At 34.2% G+C, this 26396-nt stretch overlaps 1 long non-coding RNA gene across 7 annotated transcripts in view; it reads left to right on the top strand.

The window, feature by feature from the left end:
• The window catches only part of LOC136793801 (uncharacterized), a 1119572-nt gene that overhangs the window by 504784 nt on the left and 588392 nt on the right, over nucleotides 1-26396 (top strand). Inside the window, exon 6 of one of the 7 annotated variants that reach the window (XR_010839592.1) lies at nucleotides 1462-5073. The exons of the other annotated variants lie outside the window; for them this stretch is intronic. This is a non-coding gene — a long non-coding RNA (uncharacterized lncRNA). Of the gene's footprint in view, nucleotides 1-1461; nucleotides 5074-26396 lie in introns of those variants that run through there. 7 annotated transcript variants of the gene reach the window in all.

The following is a 26396-nucleotide window of genomic DNA, read 5'->3' as shown; positions in this document are numbered from 1 at the left end:
GCACGAACCCATCCATGTCCCCTGCATCGGCAGGAGGACTCTCAACCACTGCGCCACCAGGGAAGCCCCTTAACACCTTACTTTTAAAGATTAATTTTAAAACAGCAAAATTCTCACTGTTCCACAGTATGGAATTTTACAGGTTTTTTGTTCTTGTTGTTGTTATTAATAAAATATTAGATTCATGTGTCTAAAATGGCAAATAAATGGATTATTATGCTGGGGGACTTAAACTTTCAACAATAAAACTTAAGAATTACATATTCAAAACTAGCTAGCACTCAGTCTTGGCCTTAATAGTTCTTCCTCTGCAGCTTGTCTCTGCTTTTCCCATTTATAATCAGTTTTTAAATGTTCTGGAGTTCTTGTCTCTCTATCATTCCAGCGTTCCTCCTTTTTCTCTTGCCAGTTTTTCTCTGTTCTGAAGCCCAGAGTAGTGATAGAGGAGAAAGATCATTATCATTCTTTTGCCTTCCCATGTTTACTTATATTTGATTTTTACTTTGTTCCTCATGTTTATATCTCATGTCCATGGGCCTGGGTAGAAGAGCTTATTAATTATAGGAGTACATGGAAAATATGGCTTTTTTCATTGGCTTATTCTGATTAATCAACAAAATGAGAAAATTTGCAACTCTTCCTAGCTAAACATTTCTTAAAGACCAGCAAGTGATCAATAGGCATTTTGATCATTGCCATATTTGAAATTTATGATATTACTAATTTATCAATAGATGCTCTATTGTTATTAAGAAAGCAGGTAGTCATTGGATCAAAGAATATTAAAACAGGAAGAGAATTGTGATATTCAGTTTCCAAAATGGGTCAAATAACCTCATCTCCCATTATTCATGCTGTGTGTCATCTCCTGTTGAGTGTTTACTGGACCTAATAATTTGCTTCTAATAAATAGACTATGATAAAAATTATGGGATGTCACTTCCAGGATTGGGTTACAAAGACTCTGGCTTCTTTCTTGTTCCCCATATCTTGCTTTCTTGCTTGTTCACTCTAATGAAAGGCGGTTACTATGTTGTGCATGGTCCTACAGAGGTAAAGTGGCAAGAACTGAGGTGCTCCTACAGCCAATGGCAAAGAGGAACTAAACCTCTCAGCAAGAGATAACTCATACAGTGGCATAAGAGTCCAACTTCATTGTTTATACATAAGGATATCAACTACTAGTTGTTTGGTTTTTTGCTTCTCTTGTCTAAATGTCTTAACCAAGGTGTGCAATTAATTGAGGTAGTGTAAATTTCAAGTTTATTGTCAGTGTTCTGGTGTCTTAGAATATTTTAAAAATAGGTATTTAGACAACTTTCCAATCTCTTATTTTAGACTATTAAACAACAACAGTGATACCAAAAATAGCCTCAAAACCCTTTTGAGAATATTTTTTTAATCTATAAGTTTCATTTCATGGACTCTTTTATTGCTTTTCTCTTTTTTTGTACTCCACAGTATCTATCACACAGGAAGCTGTGTCCAGACACTGGGGTGTGCTAACTGACCAAGGACAGGGCACCTGCTGGGGACCTTAAATCTGGAGCTGGATTTGAAAGAATATGGAAAAGGGCAAAGTAATTCACAAGGAAGCTGCTCAAAAGCTTTACATTCTATAGGTCAAAATATGACTTTACATATTTTAATCTCTGTGCCTTTAGCAGCCTTGTGAAGCTTTGAAATATATTTCTTGAAGGGGTAATATAGAGAGATAAGATGATAACAAACTAACATTTGAGATTCCTAGGCAGATACTAGACTGGGTACTCACTCCTGTCCAAGGAAATCAAGAAGGCAGAGAAAGACCGACCAACTGCCTTGATAAGGGAGCCAGCAGAGTGCTGCTCTGTAATATCCAGATTTGGGGAAGACAAGGAATATGTGATGATTAACCATGGAGTAGATGTGTACCCTGTGGGAGAGAGAACCAGTGTGAAATTATCTTGAGACTTTTTTAGTAGAGCTACCTGATGGATAAAAAGACCTTGGCAGAAAGTACTTGCATTTGAGGAGCCTGGACTAAAGGAATTGCAAGAGTGACAAGTCTAGTAGGGACCTGTACAAAGTGTATGAAAACTTCCCACAAGAATAAAGAACTCTAGGGCTTCCATGGTGGCGCAGTGGTTGAGAATCCACCTGCCGATGCAGGGGACGCGTGTTCGTGACCCGGTCCGCGAAGATCCTACATGCTGCAGAGCGGCTGGGCCCGTGAGCCATGGCCGCTGAGCCTGCGCTCTGCAACGGGAGAGGCCACAACAGTGAGAGACACGCGTACCACAAAAAAAAAAAAAAAAAAAAAAAGAATAAAGAACTCTGTCTTTAAATAACTACCAGCAGTCAGAAAAGGTAAAACCAGATGAGGAAATGTTTAGCTGGAGTGAGACCTTAACTTCCCCTGTTCCTTTCCCTGGTCTCCAAATACTAGCGCTGAATGGACTTAGCAAGCTGCGAGAAGCAAGGCAAGAAACCGAAAAAGCAAGTATATACCTCTTTCTTAAGCCTGAAGCAGGCCCAGACAAGGAAAGGAAAATATATAATGTTTTGTCACGTTTTAAGTTTTAATTCTCACATGGGGCTAGGCATTCTAATTTTTTAATTGAGACAATTTCTGACTTAATGTGATGGTTAGGACTGTCTGTTACCTAAGAGTGTAGAAAAGTTATGAGCTTACCAGGGTTGAGATCTAATGGCAGAGTAAGATAACCTCCACTGAAGAAAATTTAATGAGATGGCAGAAGAAAATCAAATTGCATTTTAATGACAATCCACATGTCATGTTATTCCACATACAAGTGTCACATTCTTCTCCACTGTCTTTCTATACTACCCAAAAGAAAAATTTATCATAATACTTATTACTGATTTACTTGTCTGCCTCACTTAGAAGATGAATGATAAGATAAAAACTCATTCTAAAGAAAAGGCAGTAATGGGAAAATAGTAACGCTTCATAGAAAGTTTTCTGTCAGGAATCAGGCTTGCTTGAAAAAAGGAAGTAAACTCTGATCTACAGGCATTTTCAGTTGAAAAGAAAAAACATTTCTGGTATTTGTCAGAATGCAACAAAAAAGGAATTTTGAAACTATTGGCAAAAATATCTTTGTGGTGTAAACATTTCCTAATACACAGTCTTAGCCCCAAGTGTTCCTCTAGCAATTGTTCTAATCTCTTGTTCAAGATGCTTAAATCAACAAGCATTCATCATTTGATCTTGTATTTAAGTTGTAGGAATAGATACACCAGACTGGTTTTCTTGGAAAGTTTTATGATCTGTATCAAACTTACTTTGAGTTTTAATACTACTGACAATAACAAATAGGAAAATGGAAAAATCAATGATGCAAAGTCTTCAACATTATAAGCAAGTTATTACATGTCTAAATCATTTTGAATACTTGGAAATTGAACTATCTGTTAAGAATAAACAAACAACAAAAAGTCTTCTTTAGTATTATTAACCTACCTTATTTTGAGATGAATTACTACATACATTTATTTACTGAGATATTTATGAAAATAGTCTACTAAAGAAAATGTTGATTTCAAATGAAGAGTTATCTGCTATAAGTCTTGGATTCAGGAAGCTTAACTAGCATAGACATGTGTCTATTGAAGCTGTTTCTGTATGTTCAACATTCAAAATAATGGAGTACCGTATTCCATGAAAATTAAGAACCTTGTTATTTAGAAGTGTTTATTGGGGATTATTCAAGAAATGCATAGATAAATCAATCTTTTTTAACTCTAAACTTAAGGTGTTCACAACTCCATGATATATTTGCTAAATGAAAAAAAAAGTAGAGATAGGAGAAATTTTAAAAACATTGACTATTGATAGTACATATAATAGCTATAGGCCATTACTATCATGTAGCATGACATATGTGTTCTAAAAATTAATGTGCTATGCAAAATAGTACAATAAAAATTATATGCCATTTGGAAAAAATGGCATTAGGGACACAACACTCAAAAACTTCATTAGTGACACATTACTAAGGTCTGAATATTTGTGTCCCCTTAAAATTTATACACGTTGAAATCTTACCCCCCAAGATGATGGTATTAGGAGGTGGGGCCTTTGGGAGGTGATTAGCCCTCATATATGGGAATAGTGCCCCTTATAAAAGAGTCCTGAGATCATCCCTCTTCCCTTCCACCATGTGAGGACACAGTGAGAAGTGACAGTCTAAAACCAGGAAGAGGGTCTTCACCAGAACCCGACCATACCAGCATCCTGATCTTAGAATTCCAGCCTCCAGAATTGTGACAAATAAATTTCTGTTTTTTGTAAGCTACCCAATCTGTGGTATTTTGTTATAGTAGCCTAAATAGACTAAGACACACACAGACACACCCACATACACACATACACACAAAGATGGGCCATGATAAAAACATTAACAGTTTTACACATGTCAAATTGTTAGGAAATGCACAAGTACTACAATGAATATGGCACTTTACCTAGAAAAAGACCTGAAGTTTGCCTGTGAATGTGGTCACAGGAAGGGTTACAACTTGTGAATTATAGATAAGTGATGGAAGGAAGTTATTTGAAATCAGACAGGAAGTCATAACACAAGATGTGGATAGGTGTAACTCATCACATACATACACACACACACACACACACAGTGTGTTTGGGATGGGAGATGTTATTCCTGTGTGACTGGGTTCAGCTGGGTGCACTTTTATGCATTCACCTACTATTTGTTATGGTTGGAATTATGTATAAGTAAGCTCAAGAAGTATTTTATGCTCAAATTGTTCCCAAGTGTTGGAATAAATTTGTATTTCCAAAACAAACATTATAGCATGATGGACTGTACTTTTAAGACATGTTATTTCCTCTTTCTTCTTTAATGGGAAAACATAGCTAATAATGTCCTAGATGTTTTCACTTAACACCCATTTAATCTTATGTCATTCAGTTTTCTGGGCAGTCTTGAGATGTACATGTTATTGTCTTCACTTTTACAGATGATAAACTGAGAGAAGAAATTTCCAAAGGTATTACAATCTGTTATTGGTGGGGCAGAAATAAAGTCAAGCCTGTCAGATTAAAAAGCCCATGTTCATTTGTCTAATTACTACACTATGTCTCCATTATTTGAGCAAAGAGAAATGCAGGGCAAAAGTGGTAATTTAAAAAATGTTCCACTTGTATGGATCTACATTTTAATGCAATAGGTAACTATATTTTCATATACCATAAATGTTAGCATACTGTTATATTTTTTAAGTCTCTTTATGTTCATTCTTAGCTTTTTCCAAAGAGGCTGCTATTTACCCAAAGACATTAAATATTTTTTTGCTGAAAATGCTTTTCCTTATCAACTCAATTTATAAAACTCTTGAAATAAAATGAAATAATGATAGACAATCTACGGGATTGTGAAAAAGGAAGAGTGTTGCACCACATATACATTTTGCTCAATTTTCAGACATATAATAAATTGTATGTTATACTGGAAAAGTGCTACAAAGAAGACATTTAAAAACTCATTATTAGTACAGCTCAATGACTTGCAAAGTTCTAAATTTGTTACTTCTCATAATCTAGTCTATGAAATATAACACCACTACCTTACAGCTGGCATCATGCCTTGTGTACCTATGTGCATGATTTTACAAAATTTTAAAACACTACTTTTCATTTTATTTCATAAATGACTGTTAAGACCACTGTTGTGCCAGAGTCATGTCACAACCTCAGAAAATATTTAACTCCTCCATACATCAAAGTGCTTACTTAAACGTATGCTACTACCCTAAGAGCTCTTTTCCTCCACCAAAGGACAGATGTTACAACTGGACAAAGTATAGGAAAGTTTACAGTATATAGTATCAGGGGTACAACTAAGACTTCTTACCTTAAAATTAATTTTAAACATGTGACAATGAAAATATCCTAATTGATACATTCATCCAAATAAAAATATGTGTATTTGTTTCCCTAAAAATAAAAATGTTATGCAAATGATTACTCTGTTAAGTGCTATAAGCCATCACTATCTTTATGAATATATACTTTTAGATATCTATGTCTCTGTCTTTCACTCTGAGTTTATGTTTCTTCATTAATGTGAAAATGTGTAATATTGGGTTGGCCAAAATTTTTGTTCATTTTTTCCTGTAAGATGACTCTAGTAGCACTTAGTTTTATTTAACTTCTTTGAAACAGTTTTGTTAGACTGTATGTGACAGCTGTCATATCAGCATGACTTTTTAAAAAGACATCAAAATTGGTGAATTATTTTGTAGCCATTTCAATATTGAAGATGGAAGAAAAAAAGCAACATTTTTGGCATATGATGCTTTATTATTTCAAGAAAGGTAAAAACACAACCAAAATGCAAAAAGATTTGTGCAGTACATGGAGAAGATGCTGTCAGACTGAATGTGTCAGAAGGTGCAGACTGACTGAACGTGTCAGAAGCGGTTTGTGAAGTTTCATGCTGGAGATTTCTCGCTGGACGATGCTCCACAGTCGGGTAGACCAGTTGAAGTTGATAGGGATCAAATCGAGACATGAGTTGAGAACAATCAATGTTATACCATGTGAGAGATAGCCGACATTCTCAAAATATCCTAATCAAGTGTTGAAAATCATTTGCACCAGCTTGGTTATGTTCATCACTTTGATGTTTGGGTTCTACATAAGTTAAGCCAAAAAAACCTTCTTTACTGTTTTTCCACATGCGATTCTCTACTTAAATGTAATGCAAACATTCCATTTTTAAAACAAATTATGACAGGTGATGAAAAGGGGATACTGTACAATAATGTGGAATGGAAGAGACCGTGGGGCAAGTGAAATGAACCACCACCAACCACACCAAAGGCCAGTCTTCATCCAAAGAAGGTGATGTTGTGTATATGGTGGGATTAGAAGGGAGTTCTCTATTATGAGTGCCTTCCAGAAAACCAAATGATTAATTCCAACAAGTACTGCTCCCAATTAGACCAACTGAAAACAGCACTCAACGAAAAGTGTCCAGAATTAGTCAACAGAATACACATAATCTTCCATCAGGATAATGCAAGACCGCATGTTTCTTTGATGACCAGGCAAAAATTGTTACAGCTTGGCTGGGAAGTTCTGATTCACCTGCCTTATTCACCAGACATTGCACCTTCAGATTTCCATTTATTTTGGTGTTTACAAAATTCTCTTAATGGAAAAAATTTCAATTCCCTGGAAGACTGTAAAATGCACCTGAAACAGGTCTTTGCTCAAAAAGATAAAAAATTTTGGTAAGATGAAGTTGCCTGAAAACTGGCAGAGGGTAGTGGAACAAAAGGTTTTATACATTGTTCAATAAAGTTCTTGGTGAAAATGAAAAATATGTCTTTTATTTTTACCTAAAAACCGAAGGCAGTTTTTGGCCAACCCAATACATAACCATTGTACATATAAACACTGTTTTGAAACTGTTTTCATGAATGGTAAATAATGCTAATTTTTATGCCAATATATTTTCATATGTAACATTGTTTCTACAGGGTAAATATTATTCCACTATATGGAAAGATCATAATTTTTAAGCAAGTTTGTTTTATAATTTTTAAATATTTTGAACAATAGTATGAAGAACAAACAGAAATATAAATATTTACACAAATGAATTCATACTACCTTTAGGCTAAATACTTAAACTAGAATTTTTAGATTGCACTTATTTCTGAAAATGTTCACCATAATTTGTACAAATATATTTCTATAAATGTGGGATTATTTGTTCTCTATTTCATCACCAATAATCGATTGTACAGTTTTAAAAACCATATGTATCCCTTGGTTGGTTATTTTAAATGATGCTATTTCTTTTGCCTGATACCTATTTTTACCTTGACATTTCACCTAGTACTTTCATTGTTCTTTTTCCAAGTTGATGTTTTTCTAAGTTTGTTTGAATTTGCCTATTGTAAACATTTCATGTAAATGTAATAATATAATCTGTGGTCTTGGTGATTGGCTTCTTTCACTTATGTTTACAAGGTTGATCCATGTTGTAGCATGATCACTACTTCATTTATTTATTTTGCCAAATAATGTTCCATTGTATAGATATACCACATTTTGTTTTTCTGTCATCAATTTTTAGCTGTGAGTAATTCAACTATGAACACTTGTGTACAAGTTTTTGTATGGAAATATGTTTTCATTTTCCTTGGGAGTATACCTAAGAGTGGAATTGCTGGATTACATCTATGTTTCACTTTTGAAAACTGCCAAACTGTTTTCCAAAGTGTGAATGAATGTTAAATTTTTCCACCTTCTTCTGATAATTGTTTTTGTTTTTACCTATTGACCCCCTTCACCTATTTTTCACACCTCTCACCCCTACCTCTGTCAACCACAAATCTCTTCCCTGTATCAACGTGTTTATTAGTCTTTTTGAAAATTCCACATATAACAGAAATCATATGCTATTTATCTTTTATCTGTCTGACTTATTTCACTTAGCATAAAGCCTTCAAGGTACATTCATGTTGTCACAAATGGCAAGATTTCACTGATTTTTATGGCTGAATAATATTCCATTGTATATATCATGCTTTCTTTATTTATTCTGACATCAATGAACATTTAGGTTGTTTCCATATCCTGGCTATTGTGAACGACACTGCAATGAACATGGGGGTGCATATATCTTTTCAAGTTAGTCTTTTGTTTTCTTCAGATAAAAATACCCAGAAGTGGAATTACTGGATTGTATTGTTCTTCTATTTTTAAGTTTTGGAGACACTGCCATACTGTTTTCCATACTGGCTGTACCAATTTACATTCCCACCAACAGTGCACAAGGGTTCTCTTTTCTCTACATCCTTGCCAACACTTGTTATTTCTGAATAACTATTATAGCAGGTGTGAGGTGTTATCATATTGTGGTTTAGATTTGCATTTCCCTAATGATTAGTGATGTTGGGCATGTTTTCATGTACCTGTCGGCCATCTGTATGTCTCTGGAAAAATGTCTCTTCAGATCCTCTACCCATTTTTAATTGGTGTGTTTTATTGCCATTGAATTGTATATGGTCTTTATATATTTTGGATATTAACCCCTTATAATATATGTTATTTTTAAATGTAATCTCCCATTCAGTAAGTTGCTTTTCATTTTTTTGCTCATTTCCTTTGCTTTGCAGAAGCTTTTTAGTTTGATGTAGTCCCACTTGTTTATTTTTACTTCTGTTGCCCAAAGTTGCCAGATTCCAAAAATCAATGCCAAGACCTATGTCACGTTGTTTAGCACCACTGTTTATTTCTAGGAATTTTATGGTTTCAGGAAATATGCTCAAGTCTTCAATCCATATTGAATAATTTTTTGTGTCATGTAAAATAGTAGTAAAGTTTCTTTTTTTTTTTGCATGTGGTTGTCCAGTTTTCCTGGTACCATTTATTAAGGAGACTGTCCTATCCTCATTGCACATTCTTGGCTCCATTGTCATAAATTAATTGACCATATATGGATGGGTTTATTTCTGGGCTATCTATTCTGTTCCATTAATTTATGTGTCTGTTTTTATGCTAAAAGCATACTGTTTTAGTTACTATAGCTTTGTAATAGAGTTTAAAATCAGGGAGTGTGATACTGTCACCTTCATTCTTTTTTCTCAGGATTGCTTTGGCTATTTGGGGCCTTTTGTATTTCCATATAAATTTTAGGATTATTCATTCTATTTCTGTTTAAAATGCCATGGGAATTTCGATGGGCATTGCCTTGACTCTGGGAGATTGGGTAGTATGGACATTTTAACAATATTAATTCTTCCAGTCCATGGCCATGGAATATCTTTCTATTTTTGTATCTTGTTCAATTTTTTTCATTAATGTCTTTTAGTTTTCAATATTCAGGTCTTCTACCTCCTTTGTTAAATTTATCCCTAGGTATTTTATTCTTTTTGATGCAATTGTAAGTGGTATTATTTTCTTAATTTCTCCTTCTGATTGTTCATTATTAGTGTATAGAAATGCAATAGACCTTTGTGTATTGATTTTTCTTTTTCTTTCTTTTTTTTTAGAAGCTTCCTCCAGCCTCTAGAGTTTAGGCTGAGGAATTCAGTGTTGTTGTTTTTAAAAATATTGATTTATTTAATTGATTTATTTTATTTTATTTTTTTAGCTGCATCAAGCTTTCATTGTGGCATATGGGCTTCTCTCTAGTTGTGGTGTGCAGGTTTCCCCTCTCTAGTTGTGGCATGCAGACTCCAGGGCGCATGGGCTCTGTAGTTGTGGCATGCAGGCTCTCTCATTGATGTGTGCAATCTCAATAGTGGTGGCACGTGGGTTTAGTTGCCCTGTGGCATGTGAGATCTTAGTTCTCTGACTAGGGATCAAACCCGTGTCCCCTGCACTGGAAAGCAGATTCTTTACCACTAGACCACTAGGGATGTCCCTGTGTATTGATTTTTGTATCCTGTGATTTTACTGAATTAGTTGACTAGTTCTAGCACTTTTTGATGGAGTTTTTAGGTTTTGTATACATAATGTCTTGTCATCTGTAGATAGGGACAGTTTTTCTTTTTCCTTTCCAATTTGGATACCTTTATCTCTTTTCCTTGTCTGATTGCAATGGCCAGGACTTCCAATATTATAATGAATAAAAGTAATGAGAGTAGTCATCCTTGTTTTATTCCTGATTTTAGAGGAAAGACTTTCAGCTTTCCACCATTGGGTGTAATGTTAGCTGTGGGCTTGTCATAAATGTCCTTTGTTATGTTGAGGTACATTCCCTCTGTACCCACTTTGTTGAGAGTTTTTATTGTAAATCGATGTTGAATTTTTTCAAATGCTTTTTCTGCATCTATTGAGATGATCACACGAATTTTATCCTTTATTTTGTTACTGTGTGTATCACATTGACTGATTTGAGCCATCCTTGCATCCCTGGCATAAATCCCACTTGATTGTTGTGTATGATCCTTTTAATGTATTATTGAATCGGTTTGCTAGCTAATATTTTATTGAGGATTTTTGCATCTATGTTCATCAGGAATATTGACCTGTAATTTTATTTTCTTGTGGTATTCACTTTTGGTATCCGTATCAAGATAATGCTGCCCTTATAAAATGAGTTTGGAGGAGTTCCCTCATATTTTTTGGAAGTTTGAGAAGAACTGATATTCTTTTTTGAATGTTTGGTAGAATCATCAGTGAAACAGTCTGGTCCTGGACTTTTGTTTTTTGGATGGTTTTGTATTACTGATTCAATGTCATTACTAATAATCAGTCTGTTCAGATTTTCTATTTCTTCATGACTTAGTATTGGTGGGTTGTGTGTTTTAGGAATTTATTGATTTTTTTCTAGTTTATTTAAGGTATTGGCATAAAATTGTTCATAGTAGTTCTTATGGTCTTTCATATTTCTGTGGTATCACTTGTAATATCTCTGCTTTCATTTCTGATTTTATTTATTTGAGTGCTCTCTCTTTTTGCCTTGATGAGTTTAGCTAAATGTTTGTAATTTTGTTTATTTTTTCAAAGAACAAGCTCTTAGTTTTGTTGATCTTCTCTATTATCTTTTTAGTCTCTATTTTAAAAAATTTCTGCTCTAATCTTTGCTATTTTTTTCCTTCTACTAATTTTGGGCTTCATTTGTTCTTCTCTTTCTAGTTCCTTGAGGTGTAAAGTTAGGTTTTTATCTGAGACTTTTCTTGTTTCTTGTGGTTGACATTTATAATTATGAACTCTCTTAGAACTGCTTTTGCTGCATTCCACAAGTTTTGATATGTTATATTTTCATTTTCATTTGTCTCAGTTATTTTTTTTATTTCTTCTTTGACCAATTAGTTGTGTAGTAGCATGTTGTTTAATTTCCACATATTTGTAAATTTTCCAGTTTTCTTTGTATAATTAATTTGTAGTTTTATATCATTGTGCTCAGAAAAAAAATGCTTGATATGATTTCATAATTTCATAATATGATTTTTTAATTCTATTAAGACTTGTTTCCTAGTCTAACATATGATCTATCCTAGAAAATGTGTCAGGCCTAATGTGTTATTTAAGGCTGATGTTTCCTTATTGATTTTCTGTCTAGCTGATCCATCCATTGATATAAATGGGGTATTAAAGGTCCCTACTCTTTTTATATTACAGTCTATTTCCCCCTTTATTTCTGTTAATATTTGCTTTATTTGCGTGATTATATGTTGGGTACATAAATTTTTACAAATGTTATAGCCTCTAGTTGAATTGAACAATTTATCATTATTTAGCACCCATCTCTTCTCTTATTGCAGTCTTTGTTTTAAAGTCTAATTTGTCTGATATAGGTATATCTGCTCCAGCTTTCTTTTGGTTTCCATTTGCATAGAATATCTTTTCCCATCTCTTCACTTTCAGGTTTGTGTGTTTTTACAGCTGATGTGAGTCTCTCATAGGCAGCATATAGATGGGTCTTGTTTTTTATCCATGCAACCCCTCTATGTCTTTTGGTTGAAGAGTTTAGCCCATTTACTTTTAAAGTGATTATTGATAGATATCTACCTCTTGTCATTTTGTTAATTGTTTTCTGGCTGTTTTTGTAGTTTCTCTCTGTTCTTTTCTTCTTCTCTTGATCTCCTTTGTGGTTTGATGACTTTCTGTAGTTGTATTCTTATATTATTTTCTCTTTTTTTTTGTGTGTGTTTACTACAGGAATTTGCTTTGTAGTTATCATAAGGCTTGCATATAACAACTTACATCTGTAACAATCTATGTTACGTCCATAACAACTTAAGTTTGGTCTCATTCTAAAGCTTAACATTTTTACTCTCCCCCATCCACATTTTAAGTTTTTGAGCTCACATTTTACCTCTTTTTATCCTGTGTACCCCTTAACTATTGTAATTTTAGTTATTTTTAGTTCTTTTGTCTTTTATCCATCATACTACATTTATAAGTGATTAATTCACTAACTTTACCACATATTCTTTTCCTGTGAGATTTATTCTTACATATGTTTTCTCATTAGTAATTGGCACCCATTCTTCTCAGCTTAAATAAATCACTTTAACATTTCTTGCAAGCCTGGTTTAGTGGTGATGAATGCCTTCAGATTGACTTGTATAGACAACTCTTATCTTACCTTTAATTCTGTGATAACTTTGCTGGGTAGATTAATCTTGGTTGGAAGTTTTTTTTTTCTTTCAGCACTTTGAACATATCATGCTACTCCCTTCCAGTCTCCAAATTTCTGTGGCAGTCATAAAAATCAGGGATCCAGCAGAGTTTATATGCTCTTTTTCTGGGAGATGACAGTGAGCTAGAATAAGGCAGAGGGATAGGTCCAATATGGCATCCAGTCTACATTCCTTAATTGAGCCTACATTGTCTCTTTCTTTTTTTTTTTTTTTTTTTTTAGCCATCCTTGTACATGTGAAGTGGTATCTGATTGCAATGTTGATTTACATTTCTCTACTAAGTAATGATGTTAAGCATTATCTCATGTAGTTAGAGGATATTTGCATATCTTCTTTGGAATAATGTCTATTTAAATCCTCTGATCATTTTTAAATTGGGTTACTGTTTATACTGAGTTGTGAGCATTGTTAATATAATTTGGATACAAATATCTTATCAAATATATAACTTGGAAGTATCTTCTCCCATTCAGTGGATTGCCCTTTCACTTTTTTTTTTTTTTTTTTTTTTGTAGTACATGGGCCTCTCACTGTTGTGGCCTCTCCCGTTGCGGAGCACAGGCTCCAGACACACAGGCTCAGCAGCCATGGCTCACGGACCTAGCCACTCCACGGCATGTGGGATATTCCCGGACCGGGGCATGAACCCGTGTCCCCTGCATCAGCAGGCAGACCCTAAACTACTGCACCACTAGGGAAGCCCTAACTTTTTTTTAATGATGTCCTTTGAAACACAAAGTTTAGTTGTGATGAGTCCTCTTTATCTATTTTGTTCTTTTTGGCTTGTGGTTATGGTGTTATACGTAAGACACCATTGCCTAACCAGGTCAGGAAGATTCACTCCTATGTTTTCTTCTAAAGTTTTATACTTTTAGCTCTTACATTTAGGTTTATGTTCAATTTTGAGTTAAGTGAAGTAGGGATCCAACTTCATTTATTTGCATGTGAATATTCAGTTGTCCCCAGAGCATTCATTGAAGAGACTTTTCATTCTCCATTGAATTTTCTTGGCACACTTGTCAAAAATCATTTGACCATGAATGCAAGTATTTATTCTTGAGCTCTAATTTCTATTCCATTGATCTATATGTCTGTTTATGCCAGAACCACACTGCTTTGATAACTACAGGCTTATGGCAAGGTTTGAAATCAGGGAGTATTAATGTTCTTTCTTCTTCTTTATTAAAATTGTTTTTGCTAATCTGTGCTCCTTGCAGTTACATATGAACTTTAGAATAAACTTGTCCATTCCTGCAAAAAAGGCAGCTGAGATTTTGAAAGGGATTGTGTTGAATCTGTAGATCAGTTTGGGAGTTATTGCTATCTTAACAATATTACATATTCTGATGCATGAACACAGGCTGTCTTGCCATTTATTTAGGTCTTCCTTAATTTTTTTAAAACAATGCTTTAAAATTTTAAGTATTTAACATCTCTGAATTGTACCATCTAGAAAAAGTGCCTTTCTTAGTCACTGACTTAACACAGGGGTGGTTGTGGGATCTTTATCCAGCTTACTTAAACTTTGTCTAGGAAGAAAAATATATCACTCTGTCCATTCTATGCCTTTTGGACATAGCTAGTTAGATAACTCTGCCTAACAGCAAGGGTCTGAAGAATAGGAGAGAGTAGATGAAGTGCTTAATGAGCACCTCTGTTTCTGACACAGACCTGATGTGGGTAAGAAAGAAGCATCAGGCTTTATTACTATGTGAGGGAAGAAAAAGAGATGAGAAACCATGCGTTTATTATGCTAATAGTTGTGTAAAAATAGATGTAAGTGCATTTACATGTTTGAATTTGTGTGGAAAATAAATGGCACAATACACACAAAACTGGTATCTTCATTTGCTTTCAGGGAAGTAAACTTAGGAAATGAAAACAGAACTGGAAATAAAACTTACTTCTGGCTTTATATCATATTTTACTTTTTGAACTTTGTGCATTTTATCACAGCAAGTAACGTACTTCTCATACATAATGGAAGAAATGTCAGTGGTAAAGAATAGAATAGATAGAATAGAATCAGATCACTATATACATACAGTCAATTTAAGACAAAAGTGACACTGTAGGGTAGTGAGGAAATAATGACCTTTCAATAAATAGTGTTAGGTTGATTGGTTTTCCATATTGAAAAAAAGTGAATTCCTATCTTACACTGTACACAAAAATCAACTCCAGAGGAATTGCAAAGTTAAATGTGAAAAGTAAACCAATAAATATTTTAGAAGAAAACCTGAGAGAATATCTTCATAACCATGAAGTATGCAAAATTTTCCTAAATGGAATGAACAACACTTTAATTATAACCAAAATAAAAATAATTTATTAGACTATAAGATCAAACCCCTCCAGTAAGTGTCTGAATAGGCAGCCCACAGAGTAAGGTAAGGTATTTGCAATATATTTTTTTGCAAATGATTTGTCAGACTATATATAAAGAACCCTTGGAAGTTAATAAGTAAAAGACAGAAATCCAATAGAAAATTAAGCAAAAGATTGAGCCAAGCCTTTAAAAAAAGATTCAAAAGGCCAGTAAACATATGTAAATGTTTAAAAATTCATTCATTTTCAAGCAATTGCAAAATGTAAATACGTTATGTTACCACTACCACTAAAAGGAAACAGATGCCAATGACAAATTTTGGTAAGGTTGTGGGAACATAAATTGTTAAAATGACTTTGAAAACTGATTTGGCACTATTTACTAACAGTGGTTATTTGCATACACTAGGACCAAGTAATTCCATTTCTAATTATGTACACACCAGAAATTCATACACTTGTTCACTAAATAAATTTATAAAATGTTCATGGCAGCACTGTATATGATAGCTAAAAACTGAAACTACCCATATTCCCAGCAGGAGTAGGATGGATTAAAAAAAGTATGGTATCACAATGAGAATGAGAATAATGTGACTGGGCTTCCCTGGTGGCGCAGTGGTTGAGAGTCCACCTGACAATGCAGGGGACGCGGGTTCGTGACCCGGTCCGGGAAGATCCCACATGCCGCGGAGCGGCTGGGACCGTGAGCCATGTCCACTGTCCCTGCGCGTCCGGAGCCTGTGCTCCGCAACCGGAGAGGCCACAACAGTGAGAGGCCCGCCTACCGAAAAAAAAATAAAATAAAATAAAAAAATAATGTGACTGCCTTCACTGATATGGATAAATCTCACAAATACGATATTGCATGAAGGAAGTCACACCCCAAAGAGTTCATGCTGTCAGAATCCATTTGTATATAGTAGTTCAAAAACAAAAGATGCATCTTCATTATATTAAAAGTCAAAGAGCAGTTGACCTGTGTTATGTCACTGCCTGCATAGGAATCCTGGTAACGTTGCTGCTTTATCTTGGTGCCGGTTAAATGCGTGTGTCTTCAGTTTTTGAAGTCACCCAACTCTACAGTTATGATTTGTGCACTCTCCTTTATATATTTTATTCTTCAATGAAGAGTTCAAAAATTATTAAGAAGCCTGGACCAAAGTATTTTTGGAAAATATTTAATGCATTTATATCTTTATTCTGTAGAAGTACTAGAAGATTCCAGATAGAAAAGGAAAAGAGGAAACATTTGGAACCACAATCCTCTAAGCATAATCAACATAATACAAATTTTCTTTTTTATTTTGGTACAGGTTTTCTTATTAAGTCATAAATCTTTATGTATCTTTTAGTGTTTGTGCCATCTTTTCATTTGCTGTACCATATCTGCAGCAAGCCCATCCATCAGGAGAGCAGACATGCATACTGTTAAGCATTTAAACAATGATCAAAACATAGGAAGGTAAAGCATAAATAAACAGATAAGGCTTGTCCTATCAGGACTCTACATCAAGACAATATTTTGAGTGAAAACAGTTCTTAATAATAATTCCATTTTCTAATCTATGGAAAAAATTCCATTTACTGTACCTGCTATGGATATGAATTTTCAATCTGACTTTCACATTAAGGCTGCAGTGAACAAATTCTCTGTAAAGATGAACCTCAGTAATTCATTTCCTGAACCAGTCGTAAAAACCCTATCAAACTTGACTGAACTCGAAATAACAGTCACTTGCCTGGTAATCTGTATTCAAAGTTATGTGGTGTATGAATTTTTCTAAATCTGTTGCCTCACTTAGGTCAGTCATCCCGGCTTTATATTTCATTACTAATAATGCTAAGAAATTGAATGAAAATAGACTTTCAGATCCAATCTGGAGTAAATAGATGTAGGGATTTTCTGAGTCTCTTTAGGCATTTAAATTCAAGTTACATCAAAAACTCATCAATATTTTCTCTTCTAATAGTTATTAGTGTATGAATAAAGTTTGCCATTAGTCCCTTCATTTTTTCAAGAGCAATTCAGCAAAATAAATTCTTTGCATCTCCAATTTTCTTTTAAGTATCTGTAAGTATTTATAATTAAGGAATCATGATTCATTTTAGAACTATTGGGAGATTAAAGTACTGGAACTTAAAATGTTAATTTCAGCAACTAGGAAACTATACTAGCTTTTTAGTGTGTTATTTTCAGACACAGAACATGCAAAGCAAATGTAATAAACCTGCATCCCCACAAATTAGTAGTTAATGATAGCATATGATGAACATTAGCCTATATCTTTCAAATCCTGGTCAAATTTTAGTTTTATCTAAACTATTTGAGAAGTCCAAAGCTTGTCATGTTGTTTCCATTCTCAGTGTTTTTGCACCTTCATATCTTTCTGTTTTGATTGCCCAAACAATACCTTGAGCTCAACTCTTCATTATCTTTTTCCTTCCTGAATTGATGCCATTTTAATGAAAAACACTATTGTTCACCAAATATTTTTAAAATATGAGCCTGACCATACCTCCTACTTCACCTTGGACAATCCATTGTCATCCAGGCATAATTATTAATACTATGTCATCTTCCAGTCAAAACCATATCATATAGATGACAATTATAATCATCTATGATTTCCTAGAGCTAATCATTATGTCCTGTCAATTTTATCTCTAAAATGTATGTGGACTCTAACCTCTTCGTCTCTACTACTATCATCCTAGATTAGCAAAGAGACTCCTGAAACAGTTTCTATCTTCACTTTCACCCTTTCCCACTTCAAATCTTTTGTCTACACAGTGGACACAGTAACTTTCTTAAAGCAAAGCAAATGCCTATCTTTTGTTGTTTTCACTGCTCTTACAATAAAATCTAAACTCCTTACTCTAAGTCCCTACCTGACGTAGCCTTTGCATACATCTCTGGCCTTACCCTAGGCCTCTGTCTTCTTACTGTTTCTCAAACACACCTTGCTCCTTCTGCATTGAGACTTATGGTTTTCTCCTCCTATAGAGATCTTTCCCCAGGTTTCCATATGACTGCTGCCTCATCCTTAAGGATTTTGTTCATGTACCACCTGACAGTTCTTTGCTGATCAAAAAATCTAAATACATTTCTTTTTTATTCTCTATCATATTACCATATTCATTTCTTTCATCATTCTTATAGTAATTTGGGGGTAAAATGGCTTTTTGCTCATTTTCCTTCTGTTCTGTGAAAGCAAATTTTTCACTAGTGTATGTTCAGCATGAGCATAGGGTCAGGCACATAGTGGTCTTTAAAGCCACCAGCAAGTATATTTCAAAAACCTGATTTCCCTAAACACTCTTCCAGGCAATGGAGTATGGTGAGAAAGACAGATGCAATCTTTACCCTCAATACACATATTCCAGTGTAGTAAAACTGACTCATGCTATGAAGAACATAAGTAGAGTACTATGTTATAGAGAGATCAGAGAAGAAAGCCTCTACTCAGGGAAGACCTCAATGGAGAAAGTGCTATCACATGTGAGACAGACCTACACAATGAGTAAGGGACAGTTAGATGCAAAGAACGCCAAGGAAAAGGAAGAACTTGTGCAAAGCCCCTGAAACCAGGAGGAACCTGACAGATTAAAAACAGAAAGAAGGTGAGTGTGACTGCAGTGTGATGACCAAGCAAATAATTCATTCAACCTTTCATATAATTCAATAGATATTTATAAAACACCTCTTGTATGCCACTGATTGGTCTAAGCATTTGGGATACAACAGTAAACACAATCAGGGAAAATCTCCTGGAGCCCCATGAGTTTTACAGTTTTAAAGAAGGAATAGTAAATTATGACATTTAATAACAAAATAACCAGGTACTTAAGACTAAATAATTCCCAGCATCACTTGTGATACTCCAAAGTGAGTTAAATTTTTAATTATAACACACTGAACAGTGTTCACATGTCACCTGATGAACGGGGAGGACTGTAGACCTAGAACATGGATTAACTTGGTTCATTAGATTATCACCTCATTCTAAAGGAATGAGCCATTTCTCACTGTAGAGTTATAAATATTTCCTGAATTATCAAATCTGATTTTATGTTCACTGGTATGCTGAACTAACTTTTTTACCAGTCTAGTCATCTTATCATTAAAGGAAATTCAATGTAGTCTACCATGTTTATTTCTGTTTGATTTTTTAAGGGCTAAGAAACTGGAGACAATTCTAAGTTCATCCTTTGACACAGGAGTAGAAGAATAGTGGTGTTATCCAAAGATCAGATACCATACTGAAGAGGCCTGCAAAAGAAATATTCAAAGAGCAGTGAGAGAATTTACCTTAGGTCTGTTCTATTTATGATACTGTTAGTCCTTTCACTCATGCCTTATTGCTTTAACCAAAAACACTAGTATAGTTAAATAGTCCACTTGTTCTATGCGAAAAATATGACCTATTTTTTCTGTCTGTTTGTTGGAGGTTTGGAAATTCAGTGGCAAGGGCTGAAACACTTTAAAGCAGACCTTATAACCTGATAGTCACATTTTTTAGTCTGCACAATGTAAACATAGGCAATGTTTTGTTTTGATGTTATTTCTTTATTGTAGCCCCATATATTTTCTATTTTAGCCAAAAATAAGCAATTATTTTACAGCAGAAAAAAAAGGCATGTTGTCCTGTATTCTCATACAAAGTGATATCTAAAATCACCATTTTAATTAAAATTTTATATGGATTAAACTTAACATAAAGCATCTTCTCACCTTATAATAGTGTTCTGATTTAACTCCTTCTAAAACTATAAGAATAACATTGTGAGTGAAGTAATATGCTGATCAGTTATCTGAAATACGTGGCCCTGCGAAAGCATAATGTAGTGTATAATTTGGACTTAGGTTGTATTAGTAGAAATACAATCTTTAAAGTTAAGTCCATAGTAATCCTGCTCTACTGTTCACTGGTCAGATTGCCATCATAGTGTTGTGTTCAGTTTTGGAGAATACTTTCTGTGATGTTTAATTTTATGTCAACTTGACTGGGCCATGGGCTGCTCAGATGTTTGATTAAGCAGTATTTTGGGAGTGTCTTTAAGGGTGTTTCTGAATGAGATTAACATTTGAATCTGTACACTGAGCAAAGCAGATTGCCCTCCCTAGTATAGGTGGTTTTCATCTAAACCATTGAAGGCATGCATAGAACAAAAAAAGCAGAGTAAGGGAGAATTTACCCTCTCTGCTGGACTGTGTTTGAGCTGCGCCGTTGGTCTTTAGCCCTTGGACTTGAACTGAAATTATATTATTGGCTCTCCTGGGTCTCCAGTCAGCTTGCTGAGTATAGATCTTGGGACTTCTCAGAACACCATAAACCAATTCCTCATAATAAATCTATCTATATCTATATGGCCTATTGCCTCTGTTTCTCTGAAGAACACAGACTAATACACTCTCTAAGAGTAGCATTGGTACTATCCTATACATAAGTTATGTATAGGATATATTCAAGATGGTTATGTGGTGTATTGATTATAGAAGTCGAGGCTACAGGAACATATAGATCCAAAACTGTGTAACTCTTTCAACATAATAGTATATCCCTAGCTCTTATAAGAGTTCAAGTTGATTCCAAGGTGGGGATTGGGTTCAGTTCCACACATTCATTTAATTACCCAGTTTGACAAAGGCTGTTAATGTTTCACTATGTGGGATCCACAGTCAACTCAGGCATTGCCATCTCAGGTAGCCAGAAGGATAAAGCACAAAAGTGCAAGCATAGATTCTCATGAGTCTATCAATAGAGATATACTCCGGATGTCATGTGAAATCAAAGCAGTGAGAGATTTCTCCATTTTGTAGTTGGGAAAGGCTCCTTCGATGATGGAGAAGCTGAGCCTGATGACGAGACAGAATTTTGCTTGATTGAAAAGGGAAGGAGAAAAGTATTCACAAAAGAGACAGATATAAGGCAGGGAATCTGAACTTTAAAATTTTGAAATTTGTTAATTATGGTGAAATCAAAATCATATTGTTTTCTCTTATGGGCCCTGCTTAGGGCAATTTTGTAACATTTAAAATTAAATTTGAATATTTAAAAAAACCATGTGATTCTTATAGATATTGATTCTCATGTCAGTAAATAGTCTCTCTCTCTCTCTCTCTCTCTCTCTCTCTCTCTCTCTCTCTCTCTCTCTCTCTCTCTCTCAACTTATTACTTTTCTGTTTCATTAGGATGCCAAATCCTTGAGCATGGGGACTTTCATGTTTTTATATTCTGCTAAATCTACTGCTAGCTCAATGTCTCTAACATAGACGTTTTCAAGAAATATTTGTCTAGGGTGTCCTGATGTCCACCAACACATACACAGAAAATTTTGCTCCATCTGGTGACTGCTACTTGAAATATATTAATAGGAGACAGATGCTTCTATCTCTTAGATAGTACCTCAAATCATTGTTCTCATAGATGAAACTTTTTTAGCATAAATTAACAAGAGTTTAAATGATTTCCATCAATCTCTTCCTTAAAGAATGTTTTGATAAATAGCTTGTTTGGAGAATTCCTGAATGAGGAGGAAGGCATGGAAGTTAAGGCTTAGAAGTCTCCTTACCTCTATTCAAACTGTAAGTCTTGATTTATAGACTTTATATTATAATATTACATTGGGTCAGTTCTCTGCTAGAGTACAGAAATTAGATCTCATTAGTGAGTAAGGAGGAGAAATATCCAACTACTCCCTGTGTATGTACAGAGTGCCTATTAATCACATATGTGTTGATACATTTATGAATGGGTGCTGCAGCAAAATATTATTGTACAAATTCCCATTAAGATTTAGAACTAATAGAAGGAAGCACAGAGTTAGTAAATAAGGGCATAGAAAAAATTTTTTAAAGTCTCCTTTATCAGGAAACATGCTACATGAGACAACATCTTATCAGATAAATATGTGCTGGATATAAGTAAAAAAAAAAATTTAAAAGCATACTAGGGCTATTGAGTTTCTATTTGACTCATTTTTACAGAAAGGGACTGTGAGATGATTCCAACCTTCTTTTGAATAATGTTTGCAGTTAATTCTTCCTTGGAATATTTGGAGCTATTTCTTTCCCCTGAAGAAAACTACAGGTTATTAGTGAATTTTCTGGTACTATTGGCCTCAAGTTGCTCTCTGTCAGCTACCTCATAGACATGCTGTCCTTCATTTATGCAGATGGCACAGATGACCTACTATCAGTAGGATATTGCATCAATTAATGGCACATAATTGAGAAATAACAGATTGGGGTTAGGGGTGCAGTCTGTGAGTAGAGAACAGAGTTTTCCCAGTCAGAAATATACTGGCCCATATGGAAATTAAATATGTGACCTTGACTTTAATACCACCAGGATCTAATTGAGTTAACCATCTCTGTCACACAATGTCATATAAATAACTAATATTCTTGTCATTATCACCCCATGATACCTGCTAATGTTATAAATCTCTAAGTTTCACTATTCAAATAATACTGTTTCTAGGATAACATTTCTGATGATACCTTTTTTTTTTCATGTAGTACAGACTTTGTACTGTCCTGGAATCACGTTAAACTTTTAAAAGTTATCATTATTAAATATAATTTTAAATTAAAATTTATAAACAGACTGCTTAAAAGACAATTACAGACAGTATTTCTAAATTCTAACTCATAAGATGTAATTCGTAATGGTTGCTTGTTTTTAATAAAATAATAGCAACCACGTTAGGTTTTAAGGAGACATAATGCCCTTGTCTACCTCACTGAAGTTGAAGAATCAGCTGAGAAATGAGACATAGGGGTCAACATTAATCTTTCCACATAGGAATGATCAGGACAGAATTTTTTGTTTGTTTTTGATTGTTTGTTTTTGTTTTGTATAGGCAGGTCAATTCAAAAGAGAGAGCATCTAGAAAAGGCAGAGGCAAAGAAGCTGAGTTTCTTCACTCACCCTTATCAAGTAGAGTGAGGGATAAAAAGAAAATTCAGGAGATTTTCTCTTCCTGAATTCCTTTCACAGGGAAACCTGGAGAAAAGAGGGTCTCTCTCTCTCTCCAAACACCTTACTTACCTTCCCATATCAGACGTGCAGCTTGTTTGATAATATGCTGAGCAGTTTACATGGGTGACCTCATTTCACCTTCTAAGTATGTCATGAGTCAGGAGTTATTATCTCCAAGGGTGGAAGAGGGATTGGAGATCTGAAAGAAGTTAGTTAATTTTCTCAAATATTAAGTGAAAGATATCTGGATTCGGGCTCTCTGATTCCAAAGCCTACATTCTCTGTTTCTATAATTTTCTGCAAATAATAATTTATGCATTATATACATAGTGGCAGCAGATACCAGCAGATAGAGAAAATTCATTCTTTGCAGAAATATGTTTTGAGCTGCTAGTAAGCTTTATAAATATAATCATCAGCTCCTTGTCCCTCTCCTCACTTCCCTCCCACTTTCTTTTCACTTTCTCACATGTAAGAGATCCAGAGACAGGGCTTGGAAGCATGTGTTAGAGAAAACAAGTTCTATTTCTCCCACCACTCAGTATTGCTCCAAACATTTATTCTACAAATATTGAGGTATTATATACAAATCTATGTATGTATGTATGTATCTATCTGTGTTTCTATCTATAGCATGCATTTAAATACAACTCTGGCAAGAGCTTAGGTTTTTTGATCAGTTAACTATGCTCAACACTTGTGATATCGGCATCCATTGACTGGTAATTTGAGCAATCTAGAGTTTCTTAGATAACTTCAGAAGTTATAACTAAAATGTCTGTTTTAAGGTAATTCTGTCATTGGTTTTTCAACTAAAGTTGTCAATGGTCAGCGATCTTAAGTTTTCTCATGATAAAAATTAACTTGAACACAACATGCAACTTACTCTTTCATTTCTGAAAATGAAGTGTATTTCACATCTTCCTGAACTCGCCCAGCTGTTTCCTTAATCTTAAATATGTTTTCCTTTTGGTGGTCCATGAAATTCCTACTCTTTATTAAAGTCTCAAATACTAAACTAATCAGTAAAGATTTTTAACTTCTTTTAACCCTTCTATTTAATATTTCATTTTCACTTCTTTCTTCTATGTTTTGGTAACTGTGTACTAAAAGAAAGAGATCATTACGTACCAGTTGTTTCTCTATACCCTATACATGTACTCTAGTATATTTGTTGACATAAAATAGGCATAAAACATATTTATAAAATGAATAGTATCATAACTTATTCAACTCTATAATTCACTTAAACATGATTGCACTATTTTACCAAATATAATATTTACAAATAAAAATGGTACACATAAAAAAGCACATAATTTTGGTACAATAATCCCCACGAAATTTGAAAAAAATGATATATTTCTTAAAATTATACTTACTTTCTCTTTTTTTCTCTGTCACAGACACAATAATTATGTGTTGTGGAGAAATTTCTGATTTTTGATAATTGAGTGTACTAGTCTCTCATCCATCATCAACTAAATAATATTTGATCAAGTTTCCTTTCCTTCAGCAAATGAATACAAAATATTTTTAACCTATGGAAAATGAACTATTAAGTCATGTAAGTGTTTTTCCATCTCAAAGTTTGAGTTAACAGTTCCCAAAAGCTGCCTCATCTTCTACTTTTTCCTCAATGCTTTATTTTCACAACTTTATAACCTTTCATTCTGTTTTCTATGATTTTAATCCTCTTATAACCTACTCGTTTCTAAATTAGACATTGCCTAAATATCATAACTTGTTTCCTTTTATTGTTTATCCCTATAAATAATATTTCCATCCATTTTATTATTCTTTATTTAAATGCAATGTATGAATCTTCTCACCATAATTCTGTGGTGACATAATATGATAATCTGATGAGGAAAAATGCAGTACAACATAGATAAGAGTAGCTCATGCGTTGTCATTGACTTGTAAGAGAACCTAGCAAAATGGTTACTCTGTTTGTCAATCCTCTTCGTATCTTAGGGAGATGATTCTCAAATTTGATGTGACTCCAGTTCAGTCCAGTTCAGTCACATTTGATGTGACTCCAGTTCAGTCCAGGTACTTGATGATTCTGCATTCTGCATGATTGCACCCTGCAAGGCTCTCCTTGAAGAAGACTGGAGTGAGGCCCAGCAATATATATGTTTATATTTTTCATCTCTGGTGAAACTGTTCTTGTAGAAACATTGACAATCATCTGAAAAATTAAGCTTAGAGAAAATTATGGATTATAGTTCATAATTCAGAAAAATTCTTGCTGTTCATTGGTGATTGATTTTAACCCAAAACAAGATGGTATAGATTTCCATTATTTCCCAAAACACTGTGGCAGTCCTAATCAGAAGCCATCCCTTGATTTAAAGTTATTGTGAATTGAGCTCCACTCTATTTTGCATGTATAACCACATGTAATTCTCTATAATCACAATCTCAAGAGAGCTAAAATATTTATCTGGGTTTTTGAGGTAGGATTGTATTTTTCAGGACTCTCCAAAAGGTAACATATCTTTTAATAAGTAGCAAGTTGGCCTATGTATTTGTCACTTTAAAATCTATTTGCATGCATGTGTACCTGTGTGTGTATGTATGTGTATACATAGATATAATTTTACTTTATGTAAGGTACATGTACATAGTACTACTTCAGTAGTGCATAGTAGTAGTTCTGAGTGAGCTTTCTCATATCAAACTCCCTATATTTTTCTTTGTTCCACTGCTTATAAAATTTGTAATGTTGAGCAAATTATTTCATACCTCTCTACCCCATTTTCTTCATCTTTATAATGCAGAAAATAATTGTGTTTTTATAAACATTTCATGAAATAATACAGGTAAAGCAAGCCTTCAAACACTGCTAGATGATACTATAGACAGAGGGTTCATAAAGATTAAAGCACACAATTTCTGTCTTTTGTGACTTAAATCTAGATCTGCTCATATAAACTG

Source organism: Kogia breviceps, chromosome 3, assembly GCF_026419965.1.
Source record: "Kogia breviceps isolate mKogBre1 chromosome 3, mKogBre1 haplotype 1, whole genome shotgun sequence".
NCBI lineage: Eukaryota > Metazoa > Chordata > Mammalia > Artiodactyla > Physeteridae > Kogia > Kogia breviceps.
Note: the sequence above shows the minus strand (reverse complement) of the source record. Positions and strands in the feature narration are given on the sequence as shown.